This window comes from Aulostomus chinensis, chromosome 12, assembly GCF_037954235.1.
Source record: "Aulostomus chinensis isolate RoL2024-O1b breed Wild chromosome 12, RoL_Achi_v1.0, whole genome shotgun sequence".
In the NCBI taxonomy this organism is placed as follows: Eukaryota; Metazoa; Chordata; class Actinopteri; order Syngnathiformes; family Aulostomidae; genus Aulostomus; species Aulostomus chinensis.
In genome coordinates, this window is record NC_141331.1 from 14,777,916 (window position 1) to 14,794,121 (window position 16,206).

Here is a 16,206-nt window from a genome sequence, read left to right on the forward strand (position 1 = left end):
GAATTGCTTACTTTGTCTCCGGTGGCAACATCCATACAATTTCTAGCTGTTACTGTTTAAATGATGTTCTGTATTGTGGATATTTTCTCCCCGTCTATTATAGGTGGTATATGTTTTCGGACAGTTGAGAGGAAAAATAAGGCCGTTAAAGGTTTTCTTCCTAGTTTTCAGACATTCTATAGATAAAGGGGTTGTTTGATAACTGGGGCTGTAACGCACTATGTGACTTCTCATTCTTTCACTAATAATGTTTTGTCTGTCTATTCCATGAAGTACAATGGCAGTATGTTGTCTATGTTTATGGTCTACACTTTTGTGAATTGAGTGTCCTTGCAAGTGCGTTAGCTGATTTGTATGATATCTTTGTTCTCGCCTGTGTTTGTGACACATTTATTGTGTAGGAGGTGTGTTTAAGTTGCTGCACAGCTGTGGACCGACATAAATGGTGAGGGCACAGGAGAAACAATGAAGAAAAAATATGTAAATGAGAACAATTAGTCAACGAGCGCTGTGGTGTTAAAATACATTAGTGGCATCATAGACACAGCGGGACATGACGGAGAGGGGGACAGACTGAGACCTGTTCAGTCCTGCAGTGTTAACGTGTCACAGGCCAGTGAGAAGGGGCAGTTTCAAATACAGTTTTACACAACTTGAACGAAGGAGATCTGATCATTTAGACCCCAATCTGAGGTGGTCCGGGTCACATGTGTCGACGTACTTTGTGTCAAATCGATGGTCCACATGAACACCCATGTATAGGAATTTGAGTCATGTGACAACCATCTCATATTCTTGACATTTGGGATGTATCAGTGTGTCGTATCATGAGTGACCGCTTTAGTCTGCAGCATAGCACAGAATAGACCCGGGCTACAGTTTGGATTTTTTGTTCTACTATTAAATTCAGGTAGACCAGGCACTGAAAAAGCGTTGTTGCCCCCCGCTGGTTAAAAACAGAGACAACTGTATGTGAAATATTTATGAGCACAGACTGAAAACAACTAATTAAGTTGTCCGCCGGTCAAAAGAAGTTGAACGGACAAAGATTTTTTTCGTGTGGTTAGAGGTCTGAAAACACTTGTTTTTGGTTTTGTTTTGTTTTTAATTAAGCGGGTTTATGTGAAGGTAGCGTAATGCTGTTCTCATCCATCCGCCATCCGCCAGCCGTCAGCTCAATCTCGCCCAGTCTTGGCTGGCCAGACCCTTGGGAGGACTGATGCAGACCAGTTGATTAAAAATCACTTAGTGGAGAACACAAACAAAGCTGTCAGCCTTTGGCTTGCCCTTGGGATCGGGGGGGGGGGGGGGCAGACAGGACAGGAATGAAAAAGTAGAGATGAAGGGGAAGAGCAGAAGCGACACATAGCAGTCTAAGTTAAATTTGACCTGAAAAAAATTAAAGGGAACATTCAAACTTTTCGGGGAAACATTGACAATGCTCCTCACAGCCAGAAAATAAGATGGCTACCCTTCTGTCCCATATGTGTGTATTAGGGAGTTGAGACCTACACAGTTCCTGGTTGACCGCTAGTTAGCTTAGTACAATGAATGGCAGTGGATGGGCAAATTAGTATTTCTGTCAGTAATTAAATGCACTTTTCTCCAAAATGGTCTTTGCCTGCATTAATATAACTAGGATTATGTATGACACTGTCATAAAAGAATTTAAAATTGCAAGATATTCGAATCTTACAATTAGATAAATAGCCAGACCACTTTTTATTATTATTATTATTATTATTATTGGATGCAGCGATGCACTTCAAATCTTGTCCAAACAAAGGCTTCGCTGCTCATCGTGTCTTGCTTTTGTGTGAGAGGATGAGGAGGATTACTTCTGCACACAGACCAGGACCCTGAACCTGATCTACATGAACCCGAATACACAAAGGAGGAACTAGAAGTTTTGGAAGCTTGAGTGGGTAAGATGAAGGTACGCTAACACTTCCCACCCGCTACCAGCTATCATTGCGCTAAGCTAACAAGCAGTCATCAGATCTCTGAGGATCTCAGCCGCCTAATTCACACACAGGAGAAGGAGAGTATGCGTCTTCTTGTCTGACTCTGAGGAGGATGGCAAATAAACGTATTTTCAAAAAGGTTGGTGTAATTCCTGAAACTAAGAGGAAACTCTGTTATTGCAACACTAAAATAAATTACGAACCAAATATTTTTTTAAACCGTTTTGTACACTGATGTGCTTCCTTTGTGCGCGTCTGTGTTCAAATCCGATGAGTGAGCAGACTAACATACAAACTCAAATAAAAGAAGCTTCACTGACATGGTGGCCATGTTGTTGCGACCAGGAACATCTTTGACGTTTTTCTCTGTGACGCCTACATGGAAGACCTGAGTTTAGCTGCCAAGGACCTGCACTTACAAATGACATTTCACAAAACAGCGCGACATTTCTGATTACAGAAAAGGCGGGACAACAACTCGCTTGTGATTGGACAGAGACCCTGGCGACAGTTGTATGTCATTTCCAGTTTCTGCTGCCTAGTTACTCTCAACTATGCTTGTGCACAAATTTCAAGGAGAATATGTGTATGTGTCCAGCAAATACACATATTCAGTATGTGTGCAATGACACCTATTGACCTGAAGCCCACACGGTCTTCAGTCTCCATTTGAAATTCTTGCACAAACACTGTTGAGCACATCAACTGCATATAAAAAAATTTGAGTGTAACTATGCAGCACAAACAGGAAATGATGCACAATCGCGGCTATGTGATGTTTTCTGAAATGTCATTGTGCCTTCTAAAATGTCGTTGTGTTTTGTGAAATGTTGTGTTATGTGTAATGTCGTTGTGCTTCCACTTTCAGGGCCGCCGCACAGAGGCTGATAAATAAAAACATGCTCAAATGTTGGATGCATTCAAGCAACTTTAAGTGCACCAACAGGAAAGGTTGTCACATAGTCCCTGTCTGCAATGACATTGAGAATAAATAATGACTTCTTTAGAGGTGAATCTCAAGCAACTTTAAAATCTCTGAAAGTTACTCACATAAAACCAGATTTGATTTTCTTCTGCCTTACCGGCTTTACTATGATCAAACTCGTTTCTTTTTTTTTCTATCATCATACAACCCAACTCTTGAAAAAGTTGGATTTTAGAACGACTACATGCTGTCGCATGTCATTCCTGTTCAATCAAATGAAGGGAAATATGAAAAATTGTCTGTTGGATAAGTCTTGAAAGTCACTGGAGTCCCGCCAAACGTCACTGAGTGTGTGAATCGGTCAGAGGGTCACAACTGCAGCACCACAGGAGGCAGGAATGTGTCAGCGCATGATGACCGTTACTGGTCTGATGGGTCAGTAACAAGCATGACAATCATAATTAACGAGAACACCCATACAAGTGGTATGTAGTGCATCTGCATATACTTATGGCGCCCGCGCGCACACACACTCACACACACACACACACACACACACACACACACACACACACAGCTGCCACTGACAAGGGCAGAGCAGCATGGCTTCAACGGTCCACCGGCCTTCACCAACAGATGGTTTCTCCGACTGACACACACACACACACACACACACACACACACACACACACACACACACACACACACACACACACACAGAAAGTCCACCTTGTTTTTTAATAAGGTGCTGTGACTTAAATGATTGATGATAATTGTCATGTCCCCATCCATAGCAGCGGCATGGCTCAGAGGTAGCGTGAATGTCTATTAACCAAAGGGTTGCTGGTTCGATCCTCACTACCCCCGCTGACCCTGTCTAAGTATCCTTGAGCAAGATACTAAGCTCCTAAGCCCTCATGATGGTCCTGCGATGGACTGGCGACCCGTCCAGAATGAACCCCGCATCTCACTGAATGTCAGCTGGGATCGACTCCAAAACCCCCCCCCACAACCCTTAATGGATAAGCGATATAGAAAATGGATAATGGGTCAAAGATATCCTGGCTGGAAAGTGTCTAACTTTTTCAGTGTCCTTCATCAGGTTCAACATCTTGTTTATCAAGCCTTTTTTTTTTTTTTTTTTTTTTTTGCAAATGCAAAAATCTTGACCTCTGATCAGCATTCTGTTCTTTAGGCAACACAAGCAAGACAGCATTTGAAGGATTTCTATTACATCCCCTTTAGGACAAGGCCACAAGAGAATATCCAAAACAAATCTGTGCAAACACCCTCCACCCAGAGGGGCAAGGTGAAAAGTGTCCCTGGTGAGGAAAGTTGAGAAATTGAGAATACAAACAGAGAGGTGCGGACAATGAATGAGAGATAACAGGTATATGAAGAGAGGAAAAAGGAAACAATGAACATGGACATCTCCCAGGCTGCCGGAGCAAAGTCACCCCCTCGATTTTCCCCCGCTGGGGCCTTAAAGGGTCAACTAAGAGGCACTTTAGTGGCGTTGTGACAACTGGAGGAAGGATGGGTGACACAACCTTGTTTTGTGACTTACTGAATTATACATACATGCACACACACACACACACACACACACACACACACATACAGGTTTCTCCGATTAACCCCTCTCCCCATTGTTGTGAGTCTCCATCTTATTTTTGGCGACCTGTGTGGAGTTGAGGCTGACAGAGATGAGCACACAATCTCCTGACACGCAAACACAGAGAATTGGATCACCCTTGGATTGACCTCCTTGGAGAAGCGCCTCGTCTATCTGCACCCTGCGCTGTCGAGGGGACCAACTGGGGCAGACGTTGACCCCTGTGTGGCCCCCAAGTTCGCGGCTCCTCTGCTTTGGCTGCAAAGCAACATGACAACCTATAGAAGACCCTGTCAAACACATGATTGGCACATCTCCGCCCATCTCGACCAATATCCACACCAGCCCCAGCAAATTACCCCAAACCCCAGACAGATGACCATCTCAGATCCTTATTTTGTTGTCTTCCATGTTGCACATCGACACTATTCTGGTTTTAACTGTATCAAATATTGTTAATCTGGCTGATTGTGTTGGTTATTCATTTATATTTTTGTGCGTCAATGCTTCATACTAAACCGAGGCCACAACACAACCTTAGCTTAGAGAAAGGCTTTATGTGGACTTATTATTTTGTCAGTTTTTCCATACCATCCTGATTGATTTTGTTGCTGCTGCATAGTCTGATCACGCATCACCTCTTCATAAACCACAATGTCTCCCATGCCTTTACCTGCAGTGGCGATTGGTGCGCGCACACACAAATGGTCGGCGCACATACAGAAAAACCCAAGCACACAAACACAAAAAAAGGGTCCCCGCTGTGAGAAAAAGAGCTACAGTACTCCCTACATCAACAGTGGCCTAGATAAACACAATACGCACAAAAGAGTCACCCCATGAAAATAACCCTCCATCTAAGCATCACTGCACTTATCTACTCATAAACATAGGGATAAATCAATTCACTGAGAAACACATATTTTTTTCTCTCATATGAAATTACAGCTGTGGGACCAAAGCTAGCATGATAGCATAGGTCAAATTCACTAACCTCTTCTCTCCATGGCAACAGTCTGCCTCTCAGGGAGTAAAAAAAAAAAAAAGAAGCTCAATGTGGTTTGTAGAAGTCATTGTCAGATGTTTTTCCATTACCTGCAAAAGTGTGTGTGTCATGAGTGTGTCAGTTGTTTTTCTTTTCTTTTCTTTTCTTTTTTTTTTGGAGATATTTTACAAGAGCACAAGAATGTACAGATGAAGTTATATGTGTCATCTGTGGCGGTGTTGCGCGTGTGCTTGCGCGCGCGTGTGTGTGTGTGTGTGTGTGTGTGTGTGATGACACCAACCCTGTTATCACTGCATCTGTATTAGCATTGCAGCGTCTCACCGCTTCGTTTTACTCTGACCTGTATAATCAGTGTCACATTAGCAACACAACAAATCAAACACTGCGAGTGCCCCCCCATCCCCCCCCTCCGTCGCCACCTCAAACACATGCACACACACACTTACATGCGCACCGCATGTCCTCCATCGTGCCCCCCAGATGGGCAGCACCATCACACTGTGTCAAACAGATGCTAATTGATATGATAACTAATACTCGTGGATAAGACAAGCTCCAAAATCACTAATCTAATTAATTTTTATTGAAAAAGCAGATGAATCAAAAAGGCTTCTTTCTGTTCAGCCAACATGCTAAACATCCAAAATTAAAATATACCTGATTAACGATATTATAAACATACTAGCTCAAATTATTCCTTTGATTTATTCTATCCTGCTCTAAAAGTTAAACATGTCGGTTGTGATGGTTGTAATGTACCGGTGCTGAGGAAGTTGAATTATTGAACAAAAAACCAAATTGAAAATGGTTGAATGAATTCATAAATCACAAGTATTCGCAGCTATTTTTTAATCTAATGTGATACAAACTATTTACATTTAGACACCATCCTATCCCTCTTCTTTTAATCATCAATTGACTTAAAAAAATCAATCAGGGGCAGAATCTGCATCCTCCTAAAATAATATTATTAGCTGCAAACATGTAATACATTAATAAAGAACAATTTCTGAATGCAAATGACATTTTGCTAATTATATAATTGTAAGCGAGAAAGAAATAGGTGTTTTACCACATTGTGGCTCATTCAAGCTAAATTGTTGCCTGAGTGCGACTTTCAAATAAGATTCATCAAAGTAGCATCTGAAGCCTTGAAGGCCTTGACATTCACACAGATTCGGGATGTGGCCTCCACGTCTCAATCGTTGCGTCACGTTCTTTCATGCGCCAAATATCACTAAATTCAAAAGGGAATTCATTAATCAAGAGAAGTGTTTCAGATGATAGCAGGAGGGATTTTGTTTCTTCCCCTTGACAGCATTTAACATATTTTAGAAAGTGAAAAGGCTTTGGCGAATCATACAGTAAAAAATAACTGCAGAGCGAACAATTAAGATGACAAAAGTATGTGTTGCTATTATAGATTGTCAGCAGTGCAGACTGAAATATAATGAAGACTAATCCAATTCTTGTTTCCTGGTGTACACTAAGGAAACGGAGCATCCGCTCGGCTCCTTGTACTGTAAAGCCCCTAAAGGATTGAAATAAAGGAGAGGAGAGGAAGGAAGATATCGAGAAGAGAGGAGAAAAAAAATGAGAGGAAGGATGGGGTAGAAGACAGAAGACAGACGGAGAAAGATGGGCAAAAAGACAAGAGTGGAAGAGGGAGCTGAAAGAAGGGGGAGAGGGGATAGAGGGGTAGATTGAGCCAGGAGAAGGAGGCGTACTGTAGGAGCTCCAGCTGACATTAGCGGGTGAGTTTATGAGATGTGGTGATTAGCAAAATCCTGCTAATCAATGACACATTCACATGGGTTCCTGCTCTGTTGCTAAACACTAATTGGTCTATTCTGCAGCAAATGGAGAGATGCTGTTTCCCACTTCACCGTAAGCAATGCAAGCTGACATGGGGGCACATATGGGCACACACACAAACACACACATACACACATACTGTACATCTGTAGCCCTGAAGCATGTATCAGATTCTGGTACATAAAAAGGTCAAATTGAGACAGATTGAATTTGAGTGAGGATGAGGAGTAGAGGATCCTGCTCCCCTCGCTCCAACAATGAGGAGAGAATGGGATCCTAGAGCGGCCCAGTTGAACCAGCAAGGAGAGGAGGAGGGACAAGAGAAGAGCCCTAAATTCAATTTAACTTTGTTGAGTATTTAGATAATGTCTTCTAATGTAATGCGGGGATAGTGAGGGAGAGGATCCACTATATAGCTGCAGCAGCGGTTAATCACAATGTAGCAGCAGCGCCACCAATGTCCAAGCTCAGTCACTGCGCTCTCCTCTGCTGCACGAGCATGACTGAGCTGGAGCTCAAGAAGAGTTAAAATATTAAAATGTGAATTCTGGTTTCCTATATATCAAAAATGATCATTTCTAAAGGGAAGGCTCGTAAAACACACTGGTGAGCATGTAAGTCAGATCCAAATTGTGAGGGATAATAAAAATAGCATAAAAACATAATAAGAACGAGGTTACTGAAAATGTTGCTCATAAATATTCTCACCTAAACTTATTTCCAGAAAGCAATACATAAAAAAATTCTAATTATATGTATGTGCTAGAATAATTGGAGACATTTTTTTAAATTATTTAATTATGTCATTGAAGCAAATATTCTAAAATCATGTCCAGTAGCTTCTTTTCTCATTGTAACCTGAATAACTTTGAGGTGTCAGAAAGCTCGGCTGGGCAAAATAAGTAATTAAAGGTGTCATGTCTTGAGAATATTTTGATATTTTATTCATAAAAACAAATGAAAGGAAAAATGGCAACTAATCCTGTTGTAACAGAAGCCCGTTTTAGATTATAGAGCCTTTTCTTTGATATAATATTTCCACACAAACATATCACAGTCAATGCCACACACACACACACACACACACACAAATGGTGCACATCCACACCCACAACACAATGAGTGCGGTCAATGTGGGGTGTATTCCTCTCACAGTGAGTGCCGGTGGTTAACAGTGCTTTGCGTTGAAGAGGAGGACAAGAGGAGGGTTCACTCAAACACATGACTGTCACTACCTAAATATTAGTGCAGGGACGCTGCTCCCCCTCTGCTGCAGCCAGGCTGTCTCACTACGTGATGGTGCGTCTGTGTACGTGTGGATGTAATTATGTGCGGAGGAGAGGCTGTTTAGGGGTAAATAGAGTTGCAATTATTCTTTTAACCTGTTAGATTGTCAGCCCCACAAACACACGGGGCCATGGAGGAGACAGACGCCAGACAGGCGGATGAGTGCAGTTTGTGGTAAACAGTGTCAAACATTTCCCTCACAGATATGTGGATTTGTTTTTTTATGAGGCAAACAGTGGCCACTTTTAATTTTTTTGATGTACAAAAGCAGTGTGTGTGTGTGTGTGTGTGTGTGTGTGTGTGTGTGTGTGTGTGTGTGTGTGTGTGTGTGAAAGAGACAGAGAGAGAGAGAGACACCAGGCGCAGGAATGAGTTTACTACACAAACACCTCAGATGTACTCTTCTGAGTGTGTAAAGCAGATGTTAACATTACTGCTATAAGTGACTTGATTGCGGCGTGTCAAGATGTGGTTTCAGTGAATTGATTAAATTTGCAATACACTTGCTGTTGACAGCTGTTTGTCTGAGCTGAAGTGTGACGCTCCATCAACAGTGAATGGAGTCGCCCATTCAGCGCCAGCGCTGCTGCATGAATGACAGGAAGTATATTTTATTTGCCTTCAATAATTTCTAAATACCTTCATAGCAAAAAATAAATAAAAAAAATAAAAATCTGCATAGCTGCCATTTGAATAACTGGATTTCCCAACAAGGGCTATGAGTGTAATTCAGACATATTTTGAGTGTTTGCTGCATTTAGCAGGAATTATATCATGAGCAGTAAATAAAAATCTAAAATAAACCTTGAGCTTGGTGTTTTTAAAATACGTATCAAAATAAAAGCACATCGTATCCATTTATACACAACACAACTTCTACCTTTCTCATGCAATATATTGTCCACACGCACGCACGCACACACACACACACACACACCACAGGCCAATAATGTTATCGTCTCAAATCACCAACTCAGCAGATCTCACCCACATGTCACCTACGATAACTCCACATACACACACACACACACACACACACACAGATGCAGGGTTCTGTGCCCCCTGTCAATAGGACGTTAAGGGTTTTGGCACTAATGACCAGTGTAGTGATAAGAGAGGAGAGGTTAATGTGTTGCTGTGGGTGATCAAGATAAAACCGATCCCTTCAATCCTGCAGACAATGACACAGAGAGAGGAAGCCAGAAGAAAGCAGAGGCACAGGAGGAGGGAAAAATAGATATAGAGAGAAAAAAAATAAGAAAAAGCACCTTCTGGCCTTCAAACATGGATGCGCTTGCATAAGTCTTGCTAACTATGGTGTATCATATTTGCTGTATGAATAAGTGGATTGTGTGCACATGAATATGCACAGACACTAAAAACTCAACCAATTCAGCTTTTTACTGAATATGTTATCAGCCCGGCTCAGAGGTCAAAGCAAATATATGATCCCATCTTACAAACAAAAGGGGTTCTTCTTTGTGCAGTTTAGTATGTGTGTGTTTGTGTGTGTGTCTGTGTGTGCGTGTGTGTACGTGCATATGTGTGTTTACGTGAGTACAACACCTATCGAATGTGTTTCTCTTCTGATTTGTTTGTTTGCAATTTATTTCTAGTGAGCTCAGGCTTCGATACCTAACTGACATAGTATCGTTATCCATGAATGCCCACACACACACCGGCGCGCGCGCGCACACACGCGCACACACACACAAACACACACAAACACACAAACACACACACACACACACAGACACACCTCCTCACCCCACCTCCATCTGTGTGGCCAGCTGGGTCGTCTGACATTTGGACACTTGTCAATCATCTCTTTCAATAGCCAAACGGCAGGAAAAATAGTGTCGGGGGGTCAGCAACTCAGTGTATTGCCATGGCAACAACTGCACTGAAGTTCATAGCCCGCTGTGACTGTAGTTCTAAGTGTGTGTTTGTGTGTGCATGTGTGTGTGTGTGTGTCCATTTTTGTTCCCCATCAGACAGAGGAAAATAGGAAAATACTCCTCCCATTTTAGCTCTTCCACCTCTCACCTTGCCACCTCACATGCAGCTTTAGCCTTTTCGCTCTCTTCTTTTCGTTCTCTTTTTTTTACACCCCCCCCCAGCAGCAGGTCAAGGAACAAGGCCCTGAAGGAATTACAGCATCCCCCCCCCCCAAAAAAAAGAGTACTTAACCTTTTACCACATTGGCCTCGCACTCTCTTTGCCCCTCTGCCACTCACTGTTTTTCTCTTCCTCAGTGGTGTGTGTTTTTCAAAAATCCTTTACTCGTGGGTATGTGTGTATGCGTGTGCGTGCGTGTGTGTGTGTGTGTGTGTGTGTGCGTGTGTGTGCGTGTGCGTGCGCTTATAGCCAACTCTACATCTTTTTTTTTAAAGATATTAACCATTAAAAATCCACTGAAACTATAACATTTCCGTGTTTTCCAAAGATGCAGCATGACTATTTTCATCTTTCAACAATATTTTCCTGTGATGTCTCATCTGTTTGCTCTGCATTTTGAATTTTTATGTTAAATGGGTGACAAGCAGCTCTGCCCGTATTCATCCAAAACACAAGAAAACAAGAGCGATCGAGCATGCAAATAGAGCTACAACAAACTATGTTCAGGCTGCACCACTGGGGGTCTGTTTTATGGGATAGATAAACAGCACAATTTGTGTTCCCAGGCGGGAGAAAAATCGCTCAGATTGAGCCTCTGAGGACAATACACTGACCTGTTTACGGAACACTTATCGCAGAGAGATTCACCGGCACTTCCTGGGTTTCCAGCAGCCACACACAAGTGGCAACTAGTCCCTCCTGTCTACTCAGATTTAAAGGACGGCACATTGTGGAGTGACAGCGTGGTGGAAATTAGTTTAATAGCCAGCTACAAATGGCTCGCAGCTTCTGGAACAAATAGCCAGGAGTACGATGCAAGAAAACGTACAATATTTATACAGCAATTTTTTGCAAATGGGATTTGAACATCACTTGCATTAAATTTGAACACAGCTGTGTGTGTTTTTGGTATAAAGCAGGGGAGGTTGGTTTAAATTTGTCTTTCCTCTGACGACAACTTGTGACTTTTAGTGAGTAAATCTGCTACTGATAGCTGTTTGATGTGTATTAACATGCTCCATTACCCCTGTGTACCATCGCTGCCAGACTCCTTACACACACACACACACACACACACACACACACACACACACACACACACTCTCCATGTAACAGTCAGCAGCACTGCTCCAAGTCTCCCCCTGACAGAATCACACACACACACACACACACACACACACACACACACACACACACACACACACACACACACACACACACACTTCCTGATCCAACACACTCTCCTCCTAGTACCATCAATGGACAAGGCCTGACTGGAATGGCGTAATTCCGGGGGATAATTCATGGATAATTTTGGGATAATCTCCAGCAAACCATTCGGAGCGCTGCCACCCAGTTTGCCCGCAGCCTGATTAGTACTCTCCGAATGCCAGACACTTGTAGTGACCAGCACCGCCAGCAACCACTTTGCTGCATGCAAATAAACAAAACAAACAAAGACCTCCAGCAGGGAAACATGCAGCCCTGCCTGCACACTTACAGCAAACATGTACAGTAAATAAGATAGAAACATGATATCTATACATAGAGACCTTAAAGGTAGACACCTTTTTATATGTATCCATGTAGAACATTTGCATGCAAGCACACACAAACACAAACGCAGATACACACACACACACACACACACACACACACACACACTTTTTTCATTAGGTGTGATTGCCATCTCCTGGTAAGAGTTGCTACACGATTAAGCAGAGATGCACAACTTCTACTGTGTCATGCAACTGCATATATAATTTTATTTAAAAATCATAGAGACAATTATTACAATATCAAGGCATTTTAAGGTATTTGCGCTCCTGCTTGCTGAGGATGCTCAGTCAAACGGTGAACACCTTTCGGGTTTTGGATTGAAAACATTAACAGTTGCATAAATGCTTCCCACGTTGCATTCATCTACTCTCTAGGTCTCAATATTGGTAAGAGAAAAATCGACATGTTTGTGTACGTACATGCAAGTACACAGAGAGTACAGGTGCATTTAGCGTCAGCCTGACTTTGCTTTAATGTGTTAACAAATGCTGACATCTAGTGGTTCAACACAAACACAGTCGCACAGAATCAGCTTTCCAGATGGCATTTGTACAACCACCACTTGGCCAGTGCACCGAAGAAGCAACGTCACGCCGGACAAATTCATCCATAGATTTTTTTTTTGCCTCATTTTATGGCATTTTTTTTACATCAATAAAAAATGTAAGCGTTTAACTGAATAGCAGAAGATAATCAGTGTGTTTAGACACCATGGTAAGTGAGTAGTAATATGTCCATTTTACACTTACGTTAATTCTACATACTCTGTAAAGGAGGTTTAAACTTCCAATTGTTACATCAGATATGTGTGTGTGTGTGTGTGTGTGTGTGTGTGTGTGTGTGTGTGTGTGTGTGTGTGTGTGTGTGTCATAATCAAATATACTCAGTGTTTAATGCACTGGTGAAAAGTTTCACATAGTGAATTACAGAATAATTTAAAAGTTTATTATAAAAATGAGAGGAAAAATAAAAGTAGTGTGCACCTAAACTACAAATAAACATGACTACCTCTCGTACTTGGAATCACACACAACTAATTCACCACCAAAAGTGTTTTGATTACTCACCATATGTTATGATCTCTATCTTTAACACGTGTCAACAGTTTGAATCAGTTCCTCAAAACACCCAGGAGAGTTAGATGAAGAATTAAAGAGCGGGAAGGATCCAGAGGTTCTGGGGTTTTTCCTTTCAAGAATCCAAATGATTGAGGGGAGGGAAAAAGAAAAGGCTGCGGGATGAACTTTAACAGCTGCTCAGACCAGACAGGAAGCCCCCCTGCCTGCACAGACCATTTAAGTCCACCTGGATTTGTGTCCTGCTGTCGGAGAACGCCGGCACATCTGAGAGAGAGAAGATTCAGCTGAAGATCATCCCAGAGAAGCAGCTCAGGAGTCAGATGAAGCGGATCCATGAAGGCTCACCTGTGTTCCCCAGCAGCCGTCGCTCCTGTCAGCTTTATACTGCTGTGCGTACACACTCTCTCACACATACACACACACACTCATGCCGCCTGTCCTCACCTCCCTTCTGCTCTACTCTATCTCTGCACTTGACCAATTCACTCTATCAGCTCCACCACTCTCAACGCCACTCACATTTGCACTGTGCAACCTATTCAACTGTTAGAACTGTCTCTCACTCGCCTCCCCCCACTTCCTCCTCCTTCGTCAGTGCCACCTGGTTTGATGCCATCATTGACGGGCAAAAGCCATTCCCCAAAAACCATCTCCCACCCTCCTCACCTCACTCTTATCTTGTTTGTCTCCCGTCATTTTCCCCTCGCTCACTCACTCCGCTCTCCTTCACACTTCCTTTCACGTCCTCTAATAAGTCCTCTGCTTCTACCCAACCATTACCAATTTTCTCTGACCCACTATTTGCTATTAGTCCCCCTCCTCTGTTTCCTCTTATCCCTTCCACTCTCCATCCCTGTCTCTCTGCCTGTCCTCCTTATATATCCTCAGCCTTCCCTTTGCCTTCTCCCCATCTCCAGCAGCATGAATATATTATTATCTACACAATGGGGCCCTGCTTATTGTTTATGAATTACCAGCCTTGCGGCCAAACAAAGCCTATTTTCATAAGAAACCTCCATTTCATTTCAGCTCCAATTAGATTGGGGGCTAAAGAATAGGAGTCCTCAGGCCTCAGCCCCTAAGGATGGCAGGTCCATTCAGCTTCGTTCAATGGGGCCTTATTGCTTTCCCATACAAAAGAGCACGTGGACGAGCTTTCAGACTGAAACACCAACCAAAAATGACTGGGAGACAGTACTGTACAATAACAAATCTTTAAAGAAAGGACACTGAGTGCTTATCCTCCCATCCATCAATTCATCCCTCACTCCTGGCTTTCTTCTCCTCCTCTGTTGGTATATTGTAAGACCTGGACATTAATGACAGACAGTTGAAAGAGAAAGGGAGAGAAAGAGGGAAGAAGAAAGAGGCAGAGCAGCTCAGTTTTTCACAATACATGTCAAGTCTAAATGATCACTGGCTGCTGAATAGACGGAAGGGAAGTGAGTGTATGTATATGTGTGTGCGTGTGTGTGTGTGCGTGTGTGTGTGTGCATGTGTGAGTGTGTGTGTGTGTGTGTGTGCGTGTGTGTGCAGCTGATTGATTCTCTGCTTTGAAAAGAGAAGGGAGGGGGGAAAAAGAGTGAAAAAACCAGAGAGGAAGACCTTGATGCTTTTTCTGAGCTCCACAATAGTCAGAGGTTCTGAGCTGAATTGTGGAGCAGCCACACTGACAAGCTGTCACTCCATCCTGGTTGGAAAATAGAGGTGGAGAGAGTGAAGTGCGGCCGGGGCAGGTCAGAGTCCTGATAATACACCGTTAGCTCTTCAATCCAGAAGTCTCTCTACTAACAGACACTTGACAGGAAGAAGAAGTGTTGGAAAAGTTGGACCTCGCATGTTATCATACAACAGAATGATTCATTAGTGGAGTGTGAGCGGCAGTCAACCAGGCAAACGGCAGGAGAGTCAGGCCAAAAAGGTCACAGCACGACAGCGCCGGCCTGGCTTTATCTACCCAGATCTGCCTCACAGGATGAATGTGAATCGTGCTTTTGTTCCCAAGAAGGAGTATTCAACGTGAAACAAAAGGCAAGCGTTTTCATTACCAATGAGTGGACAAGGTGAGAGTCACAGTGAAAAGGCTGACATCTGTGTTTATTCATCCAGCGGCAGCAGAATGGGATCATCTCCCCTCACAAAGCTTGTCACAATTATCAGGGAACACAATGGATTTTATAAAAGGGCCTGTGGTCACTAAAGGAGGTGGCGAACACACACAAAGACACACAAATGCACACATAAACATGTACACACTCGGGAGCATGAAGGGTTTTGTTATGTCAAAGATGAGACACGATCAACATTTTTTTTACCCCTCAAACTTATTTCCTTTGGCTTTCATCTGATTTCAAAAAACTGTGTCAAATAATAATAATAATAATTTAAATAATGTGTTGCTCTGCCGAGCAAACATAATAGGGTCTTCGCCAGAAGTACCTTCTGGCTCAGGCCCTAAAAATAGTCCCAACATCACGCGAGGAAACATGGAACAACAGATTTAGCAGCAACGAACAAGAGCGCACGTAAAATGAGTAGATGCAGCCACATGACGTCATCCATTATGTACTTGGGCATTTGGACCTTTCATTTTTTTGAAGTTGAAAAAACACAAACGTGCTTGGAGGTTGTGTTCAACCATGTGTGTTGTGTGGTGAGGAAAAGCACGAGGAGGATTCGTATTCTCAACTCATCTCGTCAAAAAAAAAGTTTTTGTTCTGAAATTCTCAGAGTAAACTACATGCTGTGCTGAGGTTTTTGGTGTGACGTCCTTCCACTCGCGACTTTCTAAAAATGTCAGTTGGGGCAACAAGTTAGAGATCAGACGGTCCAAGTCC